The following is a 13095-nucleotide window of genomic DNA, read 5'->3' as shown; positions in this document are numbered from 1 at the left end:
AGACGGCTTTAACACACACTTATCTCTCAGAACTGAGAATATGGAGAGACGTTCATTCATCTAGCATAAAGTAAACGGGTTGCAAGAGAAACATATAGTCTGGTTTCTTAGACTATTTGCTAGTGCCGATATGAGGTTCCTGTAGTTTTCACTGTAACACTGAGCTGGAGGTAGAAACTCCCCATATATTTGTATGGAGTGTAGTTCACAACTGAAAAGAAATTTTGTGATCCCAGCAAGCTATGTGAAAGATGGTTTCCAGACACACTTATCTCTCAGAACAGAGCTTGTGGAGAGATATTCGTTCATCTAGCACAAAAGGAATATGATTCAGGAGACACTTTTACTCTGGTTTCTCAGTCTTTTTCCTAGTACCTGTTTGAATATCCTACAGTTTTCATTTTAAATCCGAGTTGGAACTAGTACATCCCCGTATACATGTATGGATTTTAGTTTGCAGCTGAAAAGTAACCTTGTGTTCCCAACAAGCTATGTGAAGGACGGCATTCACACACAATTATCTCTCAGAACTGAGCATGTGGGGAGACATTCTTTCATCTAGAACAATGTGACTTGTTTGAGGAGAAAGTTTACACTGGTTTCTAAGTCTGTTTCCTAGTGTCGGTAAAAAGTTCCAACAGTTTTCACTGTAGAACAGATTTGGAGCTAGTACATCCCCATATATATGTATGGAAGGTAGTTTGCTACTGAAAACAAACTTTGTGTTTCCAACATGCTAGGGGAAGGACGGCTTTCACACACACTTATCTTTCAGAAATGAGCATGTGGAGATACGTTCGTTCATCTATCACAAATGGAACGGGTTGCAAGAGAAACATTTAGTCTGGTTTCTCAGTCTCTTTCCTATTGCCAAGTTGATGTTTTTGCAGTTTTCACTGTAAACCCGAGTTGGAGCTATTACATCCCCATATATATGTATGGAGTTTAGATTGAAACTGAAATGAAATTTTGTATTCCTAAAATGCAATGTGAAGTTCGGATTCACACACACTTATCTCTTGAACAGAGCATGTGGAGAGACGTTCATTCATCTAGCACAAAAGTAAATGGTGCAGGAGAAACATTTACTCTGGATTCTCAGTCTGTTTCCAAGTACCGGTTTGATGATCCTACAGTTTTCACTTTAAAACCGATTTGGAGCTAGTACATCCCCGCATATATGAATGGAGTGTAGTTTGCAAGTGAAAGGAAGTTTTGTGTTCCCAACAAGCTAGGTGAAGAACGGCTTTCACACACACTTATCTTTCAGAACTGAGCATGTGGAAAGATATTCGTTCATCTAGCACAAAAGGAATATGATTCAGGAGACACTTTTACTCTGGTTTCTCAGTCTTTTTCCTAGTACCTGTTTGAATATCCTACAGTTTTCATTTTAAATCCGAGTTGGAACTAGTACATCCCCGTATACATGTATGGATTTTAGTTTACAGCTGAAAAGTAAACTTGTGTTCCCAACAAGCTATGTGTAGGACGGCTTTCACACACAATAATCTCTCAGAACTGAGCATGTGGAGAGACGTTCGTTCATCTAGCACAAGGGGAACGGTTTGCAGGAGAAATTATTACTCTGTTTTCTCAGTCTGTTTCCTAGTGCCGGTTTGAATTTACTGCATTTTTCAGTGTAAAACCGATTTGGAGCTAGTAACTCCCAATATATATGTATGGAGAGTAGTTTGCAACTGAAAAGAGTTTTTTCATTTCCAACAAGCTATGTGAAGGACGGCATTCACACACACTTTTCTCTCAGAATTGAGCATGTGGAGAGAAGTTCGTACATGTAGCACAAAGGGAACGATTTGCATTAGAAAGTTTTAGTCTGGTTTCTCACTATGTTTCCTAGTGCCGGTTTGAAGATACTTCAGTTTTCACTTTAAAACAGATTTGGAGCTAGTACAACCCAGTATATATTTATGCAGTGTAGTTTGCAACTGAAAAGTATCTTTGTGTTCCCAACAAGCTTTGTAAAGTACGGCTTCCACAAACATATTTCTCTCAGAACTGCGCATGGGGAGAGACGTTCGTTCATCTAGCACAAAGTGAACGGTTTGCAGGAGAAAATTTACTGTGGTTTCTCAGTCTGTTTCCTAGTGTCGGTAAGAAGTTCCTCCAGTTTTCACTGTAGAACAGATTTGGAGCTAGTACATCCCCATATATTTGTATGGATTGTAGTTTGCCACTGAAAAGTAATTTTGTGTTCCCAACAAGTTATGTGAAGAATGGCTTTCACACACACTTATCTCTCAAAATTGAGCATGTGGTGTGACGTTCATTCATATAACACAGAGGGTACGGTTTGCTGGAGAAACTTTTAGTCTGGTTTCTCAGTCTGTTTCCTAGTGTCGGTTTGATAATCCTGCAGTTTTCACTTTAAACCCGATTTGGAGCTAGTACATCCCCGTATATATGTATGGATTGTAGTTTGCAACTGAAAAGAAACTATGTGTTCCCAACAAGCTTGGTGAATGACGGCTTTCACACACACATGTCTCTCAGAACTGAGCATGTGGAGAGACGTTCGTTCATCTAGCACAAATGGATCGGGTAGCAGGAGAAACTATTACAATGATTTCTCAGTCTGTTTCCTTGTTCCGGTTTGAATTTCTTGCAGTTTTCACTGTAAAATGGTTTTGGGGCTTGTCCCTCCCCGTATAAATGTAGGGATTGTAGTTTGAAACTGAAAAGAATTTTTGTGTTCCCAACAAGCTAGTTGAAAGACGGCTTTAACACACACTTATCTCTCAGAACTGTGCATATGGAAAGACGTTCGTTCATCTAGCATAAAATAAACGGGTTGCAAGAGAAACATATAGTCTGGTTTCTTAGAGTATTTGCTAGTGCCGATATGATGTTCCTGTAGTTTTCACTGTAAAACCGAGCTGGAGGTAGAAACTCCCCGTATATATGTATAGAGTGTAGTTTGCATCTGAAAAGAAATTTTGTGATCCCAGCAAGCTATGTGAAAGACGGCTTTCAGACACACTTATATCTCAGAACAGAGCATGTGGAGAGATATTCGTTCATCTAGCACAAAAGGAATATGATTCAGGAGACACTTTTACTCTGGTTTCTCAGTCTTTTTCCTAGTACCTGTTTGAATATCCTACAGTTTTCATTTTAAATCCGAGTTGGAACTAGTACATCCCCGTATACATGTATGGATTTTAGTTTACAGCTGAAAAGTAACCTTGTGTTCCCAACAAGCTATGTGAAGGACGGCATTCACATACAATTATCTCTCAGAACGGAGCATGTGGAGAGACATTCTTTCATCTAGCACAATGTGAACTGTTTGCAGGAGAAAGTTTACTCTGGTTTCTAAGTCTGTTTCCTATTGTCGGTAAGATGTTCCTACAGTTTTCACTGTAGAACAGATTTGGAGCTAGTAGATCCCCATATATATGTATGGAATGTAGTTTGCTACTGAAAAGAATCTTTGTGTTTCCAACATGCTAGGGGAAGGATGGCTTTCACACACACTTATATTTCAGAACTGAGCATGTGGAGATACGTTCGTTCATCTAGCATAAAATAAACGGGTTGCAAGAGAAACATATAGTCTGGTTTCTTAGAGTATTTGCTAGTGCCGATATGATGTTCCTGTAGTTTTCACTGTAAAACCGAGCTGGAGGTAGAAACTCCCCGTATATATCTATGGAGTGTAGTTTGCAACTGAAAAGAAATTTTGTGATCCCAGCAAGCTATGTGAAAGACGGCATTCAGACACACTTATCTCTCAGAACAGAGCATGTGGAAAGATATTCGTTCATCTAGTACAAAAGGAATATGATTCAGGAGACACTTTTACTCTGGTTTCTCAGTCTTTTTCCTAGTACCTGTTTGAATATCCTACAGTTTTCATTTTAAATCCGAGTTGGAACTAGTACATCCCCGTATACATGTATGGATTTTAGTTTACAGCTGAAAAGTAAACTTGTTTTCCCAACAAGCTATGTGTAGTACGGCTTTCACACACAATAATCTCTCAGAACTGAGCATGTGGAGAGACGTTCGTTCATCTAGCACAAGGGGAACGGTTTGCATGAGAAACTATTACTCTGTTTTCTCAGTCTGTTTCCTAGTGCCGGTTTGAATTTACTGCATTTTTCAGTGTAAAACCGATTTGGAGCTAGTAACTCCCAATATATATGTATGGAGAGTAGTTTGCAACTGAAAAGAGTTTTTTCATTTCCAACAAGCTATGTGAAGGACGGCATTCACACACACTTTTCTCTCAGAATTGAGCATGTGGAGAGAAGTTCGTACATGTAGCACAAAGGGAACGATTTGCATTAGAAAGTTTTAGTCTGGTTTCTCACTATGTTTCCTAGTGCCGGTTTGAAGATACTTCAGTTTTCACTTTAAAACAGATTTGGAGCTAGTACAACCCAGTATATATTTATGCAGTGTAGTTTGCAACTGAAAAGTATCTTTGTGTTCCCAACAAGCTTTGTAAAGTACGGCTTCCACAAACATATTTCTCTCAGAACTGCGCATGGGGAGAGACGTTCGTTCATCTAGCACAAAGTGAACGGTTTGCAGGAGAAAATTTACTGTGGTTTCTCAGTCTGTTTCCTAGTGTCGGTAAGAAGTTCCTCCAGTTTTCACTGTAGAACAGATTTGGAGCTAGTACATCCCCATATATTTGTATGGATTGTAGTTTGCCACTGAAAAGTAATTTTGTGTTCCCAACAAGTTATGTGAAGAATGGCTTTCACACACACTTATCTCTCAAAATTGAGCATGTGGTGTGACGTTCATTCATATAACACAGAGGGTACGGTTTGCTGGAGAAACTTTTAGTCTGGTTTCTCAGTCTGTTTCCTAGTGTCGGTTTGATAATCCTGCAGTTTTCACTTTAAACCCGATTTGGAGCTAGTACATCCCCGTATATATGTATGGATTGTAGTTTGCAACTGAAAAGAAACTATGTGTTCCCAACAAGCTTGGTGAATGACGGCTTTCACACACACATGTCTCTCAGAACTGAGCATGTGGAGAGACGTTCGTTCATCTAGCACAAATGGATCGGGTAGCAGGAGAAACTATTACAATGATTTCTCAGTCTGTTTCCTTGTTCCGGTTTGAATTTCTTGCAGTTTTCACTGTAAAATGGTTTTGGGGCTTGTCCCTCCCCGTATAAATGTATGGATTGTAGTTTGAAACTGAAAAGAATTTTTGTGTTCCCAACAAGCTAGCTGAAAGACGGCTTTAACACACACTTATCTCTCAGAACTGTGCATATGGAAAGACGTTCGTTCATCTAGCATAAAATAAACGGGTTGCAAGAGAAACATATAGTCTGGTTTCTTAGAGTATTTGCTAGTGCCGATATGATGTTCCTGTAGTTTTCACTGTAAAACCGAGCTGGAGGTAGAAACTCCCCGTATATATGTATAGAGTGTAGTTTGCATCTGAAAAGAAATTTTGTGATCCCAGCAAGCTATGTGAAAGACGGCTTTCAGACACACTTATATCTCAGAACAGAGCATGTGGAGAGATATTCGTTCATCTAGCACAAAAGGAATATGATTCAGGAGACACTTTTACTCTGGTTTCTCAGTCTTTTTCCTAGTACCTGTTTGAATATCCTACAGTTTTCATTTTAAATCCGAGTTGGAACTAGTACATCCCCGTATACATGTATGGATTTTAGTTTACAGCTGAAAAGTAACCTTGTGTTCCCAACAAGCTATGTGAAGGACGGCATTCACATACAATTATCTCTCAGAACGGAGCATGTGGAGAGACATTCTTTCATCTAGCACAATGTGAACTGTTTGCAGGAGAAAGTTTACTCTGGTTTCTAAGTCTGTTTCCTATTGTCGGTAAGATGTTCCTACAGTTTTCACTGTAGAACAGATTTGGAGCTAGTAGATCCCCATATATATGTATGGAATGTAGTTTGCTACTGAAAAGAATCTTTGTGTTTCCAACATGCTAGGGGAAGGATGGCTTTCACACACACTTATATTTCAGAACTGAGCATGTGGAGATACGTTCGTTCATCTAGCATAAAATAAACGGGTTGCAAGAGAAACATATAGTCTGGTTTCTTAGAGTATTTGCTAGTGCCGATATGATGTTCCTGTAGTTTTCACTGTAAAACCGAGCTGGAGGTAGAAACTCCCCGTATATATCTATGGAGTGTAGTTTGCAACTGAAAAGAAATTTTGTGATCCCAGCAAGCTATGTGAAAGACGGCATTCAGACACACTTATCTCTCAGAACAGAGCATGTGGAAAGATATTCGTTCATCTAGTACAAAAGGAATATGATTCAGGAGACACTTTTACTCTGGTTTCTCAGTCTTTTTCCTAGTACCTGTTTGAATATCCTACAGTTTTCATTTTAAATCCGAGTTGGAACTAGTACATCCCCGTATACATGTATGGATTTTAGTTTACAGCTGAAAAGTAAACTTGTTTTCCCAACAAGCTATGTGTAGTACGGCTTTCACACACAATAATCTCTCAGAACTGAGCATGTGGAGAGACGTTCGTTCATCTAGCACAAGGGGAACGGTTTGCATGAGAAACTATTACTCTGTTTTCTCAGTCTGTTTCCTAGTGCCGGTTTGAATTTACTGCATTTTTCAGTGTAAAACCGATTTGGAGCTAGTAACTCCCAATATATATGTATGGAGAGAAGTTTGCAACTGAAAAGAGTTTTTTCGTTTCCAACAAGCTATGTGAAGGACGGCATTCACACACACTTTTCTCTCAGAATTGAGCATGTGGAGAGAAGTTCGTACATGTAGCACAAAGGGAACGATTTGCATTAGAAAGTTTTAGTCTGGTTTCTCAGTATGTTTCCTAGTGCCGGTTTGAAGATACTTCAGTTTTCACTTTAAAACAGATTTGGAGCTAGTACAACCCAGTATATATTTATGCAGTGTAGTTTGCAACTGAAAAGTATCTTTGTGTTCCCAACAAACTAGGTGAAGGACGGCTTTCACACACACTTATCTCTCTGAACGGAGCATGTGGAGAGACGTTCGTTCATCTAGCACAAAGTGAACGGATTGCAGGAGAAAGTTTACACTGGTTTCTCAGTCTGTTTCCTATTGTCGTTTAGATGTTCCAATAGTATTCACTGTAAAACCGATTTCTAGCTAGTACCTCCCCATATATATGTATGGAGTGTAGTTTACAATTGAAAACAAACTTTGTGTTCCCAACAAGCTTTGTAAAGTACGGCTTCCACAAACATATTTCTCTCAGAACTGCGCATGGGGAGAGACGTTCGTTCATCTAGCACAAAGTGAACGGTTTGCAGGAGAAAATTTACTGTGGTTTCTCAGTCTGTTTCCTAGTGTCGGTAAGAAGTTCCTCCAGTTTTCACTGTAGAACAGATTTGGAGCTAGTACATCCCCATATATTTGTATGGATTGTAGATTGCCACTGAAAAGAAATTTTGTGTTCCCAACAAGTTATGTGAAGAATGGCTTTCACACACACTTATCTCTCAAAATTGAGCATGTGGTGTGACGTTCATTCATATAGCACAGAGGGTACGGTTTGCTGGAGAAACTTTTAGTCTGGTTTCTCAGTCTGTTTCCTAGTGTCGGTTTGATAATCCTGCAGTTTTCACTTTAAACCCGATTTGGAGCTAGTACATACCCGTATATATGTATGGATTGTAGTTTGCAACTGAAAAGAAACTATGTGTTCCCAACAAGCTTGGTGAAGGACGGCTTTCACACACACATGTCTCTCAGAACTGAGCATGTGGAGAGACGTTCGTTCATCTAGCACAAATGGATCGGGTAGCAGGAGAAATTATTACAATGATTTCTCAGTCTGTTTCCTTGTTCCGGTTTGAATTTCTTGCAGTTTTCACTGTAAAATGGTTTTGGGGCTTGTCCCTCCCCGTATAAATGTATGGATTATAGTTTGAAACTGAAAAGAATTTTTGTGTTCCCAACAAGCTAGTTGAAAGACGGCTTTAACACACACTTATCTCTCAGAACTGAGCATATGGAGAGACGTTCGTTCATCTAGCATAAAATAAACGGGTTGCAAGAGAAACATATAGTCTGGTTTCTTAGAGTATTTGCTAGTGCCGATATGATGTTCCTGTAGTTTTCACTGTAAAACCGAGCTGGAGGTAGAAACTCCCCGTATATATGTATAGAGTGTAGTTTGCATCTGAAAAGAAATTTTGTGATCCCAGCAAGCTATGTGAAAGACGGCTTTCAGACACACTTATCTCTCAGAACAGAGCATGTGGAGAAATATTCGTTCATCTAGCACAAAAGGAATATGATTCAGGAGACACTTTTACTCTGGTTTCTCAGTCTTTTTCCTAGTACCTGTTTGAATATCCTACAGTTTTCATTTTAAATCCGAGTTGGAACTAGTACATCCCCGTATACATGTATGGATTTTAGTTTACAGCTGAAAAGTAACCTTGTGTTCCCAACAAGCTATGTGAAGGACGGCATTCACATACAATTATCTCTCAGAACGGAGCATGTGGAGAGACATTCTTTCATCTAGCACAATGTGAACTGTTTGCAGGAGAAAGTTTACTCTGGTTTCTAAGTCTGTTTCCTATTGTCGGTAAGATGTTCCTACAGTTTTCACTGTAGAACAGATTTGGAGCTAGTAGATCCCCATATATATGTATGGAATGTAGTTTGCTACTGAAAAGAATCTTTGTGTTTCCAACATGCTAGGGGAAGGATGGCTTTCACACACACTTATATTTCAGAACTGAGCATGTGGAGATACGTTCGTTCATCTATCACAAATGGAACGGGTTGCAAGAGAAAAATTTAGTCTGGTTTCTCAGTCTCTTTCCTAGTGCCAAGTTGATGTTTTAGCAGTTTCCACTGTAAACCCGAGTTGGAGCTATTACATCCCCATATATATGTATGGAGTGTAGATTGCAACTGAAATGAAAATTTATATTCCTAACATGCAATATGAAGTTCGGCTTCACACACACTTATCTCTGGAACAGAGCATGTGGAGAGACGTTCATTCATCTAGCACAAAGGTAAATGGTGCAGGAGAAACATTTACTCTGAATTCTCAGTCTGTTTCCTAGTACCGGTTTGATGATCCCTCAGTTTTCACTTTAAAACCGATTTGGAGCTAGTACATCCCTGCATATATGTATGGAGTGTAGTTTGCAAGTGAAAGGAAGTTTTGTGTTCCCAACAAGCTAGGTGAAGAACGGCTTTCACACACACTTATCTCTCAGAACTGAGCATATGGAGAGACGTTCGTTCATCTAGCACAAATGGAACGGGTTGCAAGAGAAACATATAGTCTGATTTCTCTGTCTCTTTCCTACTGCCGAGTTGATGTTCCTGTAGTTTTCACTGTAAATCCGAGCTGGAGTTAGTACCTCCCCATATATATGTATGGAGTGTTGTTTGCAACTGAAAAGAAAATTTGTATTCCTAACAAGCTATGTGAAGTTCAGCTTCACACACATTTATCTCCAGACCTGAGCATGTGGAGAGACGTTCATTCATCTTGCACAAAGGTATGGTTTGCAGTAGTAAGTTTTACTCTGGATTCTCAGACTGTTATTAGTGCATGTTTGATGTACCTGCAGTTTTCACTGTAAAACCGATTTGGAGCTTTTACCTCCCCATATATATGTATGGAATTTAGTTTGCAATTGAAAAGGAATTTTGTGATCCCTGCAAGCAATGTGTAGGACGGATTTCACACACAATAATCTCTCAGAACTGAGCATGTGGAGAGACGTTCGTTCATCTAGCACAAGGGGAACAGTTTGCAGGAGAAACTATTACTCTGTTTTCTCAGTCTGTTTCCTAGTGCCGGTTTGAATTTACTGCATTTTTCAGTGTAAAACCGATTTGGAGCTAGTAACTCCCAATATATATGTATGGAAAGTAGTTTGCAACTGAAAAGAGTTTTTTCGTTTCCAACAAGCTATGTGAAGGACGGCATTCACACACACTTATCTCTCAGAATTGAGCATGTGGAGAGAAGTTCGTACATGTAGCAGAAAGGGAACGATTTGCATTAGAAAGTTTTAGTCTGGATTCTCAGTATGATTCCTAGTGCCGGTTTGAAGATACTTCAGTTTTCACTTTAAAAAAGTTTTGGAGCTAGTACAACCCCGTATATATTTATGGAGTGTAGTTTGCAACTGAAAAGTATCTTTGTGTTCCCAACAAACTAGGTGAAGGACGGCTTTCACACACACTTATCTCTCAGAACTGAGCATGTGGAGAGACGTTCGTTCATCTAGCACAAAGTGAAAGGTTGGCAGGAAAAATTTACTCTGGTTTCTCAGTCTGTTTCCTGGTAACGGTTAGAATTACCTCCAGTTTTCAATATAAACCCTATTTGGATCTAGTAAATAACCATATAAATATATGGGCTGTAGTTAGAAACTGAAAAGAAACTTTGTGTTCCCAAAAAGTTAGGTGAAGGGCGGCATTCACACACACTTATCTCTCAGAACTGAGCATGTGGAGAGACGTTCGTTCATCTAGCACAAAGGGAATGGTTTGCAGGAGCAACATTTATTCTTGGTTCTCAGTCTGTTTCCTAGTTCCGGTTTGAATTTCTTGCAGTTTTCACTGTAAAATGGTTTTGGATCTTCTACCTCCCCGTATATATGTATGGAGTGTAGTTTGAAACTGAAAAGAATTTTTGTGTTCCCAACAAGATAGTTGAAAAACGGCTTTAACACACACTTATCTCTCGGAACTGAGCATGTGGAGAGACGTTCGTTCATCTAGCACAAAGTGAACGGATTGCAGGAGAAAGTTTCCTCTGGTTTCTCAGTCTGTTTCCTATTGTCGGTTAGAAATTCCACTACTTTTCACTGTAAAACCGATTTCTAGCTAGTACCTCCCCATATATATGTATGGAGTGTAGTTTACAATTGAAAACAATCTTTGTGTTCCCAACAAGCTTTGTAAAGTACGGCTTCAACAAACATATTTCTCTTAGAACTGCGCATGGGGAGAGACGTTCGTTCATCTAGCACAAAGTGAACGGTTTGCAGGAGAAAATTTACTCTGGTTTCTCAGTCTGTTTCCTAGTGTCGGTAAGAAGTTCCTCCAGTTTTCACTGTAGAACAGATTTGGAGCTAGTACATCCCCATATATTTGTATGGTTTGTAGTTTGCCACTGAAAAGAAATTTTGTGTTCCCAACAAGTTATGTGAAGAATGGCTTTAACACACACTTATCTCTCAAAATTGAGCATGTGGTGTGACGTTCATTCATGCAGCACTGAGGGAACGGTTGGCAGGAGAAACTTTTAGTCTGGTTTCTCAGTCTGTTTCCTAGTGTCGGTTTGATAATCCTGCAGTTTTCACTTTAAACCCGATTTGGAGCTAGTACATCCCCGTATATATGTATGGATTGTAGTTTGCAACTGAAAAGAAACTATGTGTTCCCAACAAGCTTGGTGAAGGACGGCTTTCACACACACATGTCTCTCAAAACTGAGCATGTGGAGAGATGTTCGTTCATCTAGCACAAATGGATCGGGTAACAGGAGAAACTATTACAATGATTTCTCAGTCTGTTTCCTTGTTCCAGTTTGAATTTCTTGCAGTTTTCACTGTAAAATGGTGTTGGAGCTTGTCCCTCCCCGTATAAATGTATGGAGTGTAGTTTGAAACTGAAAAGAATTTTTGTGTTCCCAACAAGCTAGTGGAAAGACGGCTTTAACACACACTTATCTCTCAGAACTGAGCATATGGAGATACGTTCGTTCATCTAGCATAAATTAAACGGTTTGCAAAAGAAACATATAATCTGCTTTCTTAGAGTATTTGCTAGTGCCGATATGATGTTCCTGTAGTTTTCACTGTAAAACCGAGCTGGAGGTAGAAACTCCCCGTATTTATGTATAGAGTGTAGTTTGCAACTGAAAAGAAAATTTGTGATCCCAGCAAGCTATGTGAAAGACGGCTTTCAGACACACTTATCTCTCAGAACAGAGCATGTGGAGAGATATTCGTTCATCTAGCACAAAAGGAATATGATTCAGGAGACACTTTTACTCTGGTTTCTCAGTCTTTTTCCTAGTACCTGTTTGAATATCCTACAGTTTTCATTTTAAAACCGAGTTGGAACTAGTACATCCCCGTATACATGTATGGATTTTATTTTGCAGCTGAAAAGTAACCTTGTGTTCCCAACAAGCTATGTGAAGGACGGCTTTCACACACAATTATCTCTCAGAACTGAGCATGTGGAGAGACATTCTTTCATCTAGCACAATGTGAACTGTTTGCAGGAGAAAGTTTACTCTGGTTACTAAGTCTGTTTCCTAGTGTCGGTAAGATGTTCCTACAGTATTCACTGTAGAACAGATTTGGAGCTAGTACATCCCCATATATATGTATGGAATGTAGTTTGCTACTGAAAAGAAACTTTGTGTTTCCAACATGCTAGGGGAAGGACGGCTTTCACACACACTTATCTCTCAGAACTGAGCATGTGGAGATATGTTCGTTCATCTATCACAAATGGAACGGGTTGCAAGAGAAACATTTAGTGTGGTTTCTCAGTCTCTTTCCTAGTGCCAAGTTGATGTTTTTGCAGTTTTCACTGTAAACCCGAGTTGGAGCTATTACATCCCCATATATATGTATGGAGTTTTGTTTGCAACTGAAAAGAAAATTTGTATTCCTAACAAGCTATGTGAAGTTCAGCTTCACACACACTTATCTCCAGACCTGAGCATGTGGAGAGACGTTCATTCATCTTGCACAAAGTGTAAGGTTTGCAGTAGTAAGTTTTACTCTGGATTCTCAGACTGTTATTAGTGCATGTTTGATGTACCTGCAGTTTTCACTTTAAAACCGATTTGGAGATTTTACCTCCCCATATATATGTATGGAATTTAGTTTGCAATTGAAAAGGAATTTTCTAATCCCTGCAAGCTATGTTTAGGACGGCTTTAACACACAATAATCTCTCAGAACTTAGCATGTGGAGAGACGTTCGTTCATCTAGCACAAGGGGAACGGTTTGGAGGAGAAAGTATTACTCTTTTTTCTCAGTCTGTTTCCTAGTGCCGGTTTGAATTTACTGCATTTTTCAGTGTAAAACCGATTTGGAGCTAG

This window comes from Camelus bactrianus, unplaced genomic scaffold (assembly GCF_048773025.1).
Source record: "Camelus bactrianus isolate YW-2024 breed Bactrian camel unplaced genomic scaffold, ASM4877302v1 HiC_scaffold_45, whole genome shotgun sequence".
Lineage (NCBI taxonomy): Eukaryota > Metazoa > Chordata > Mammalia > Artiodactyla > Camelidae > Camelus > Camelus bactrianus.
This window is presented reverse-complemented; position numbering follows the sequence as displayed.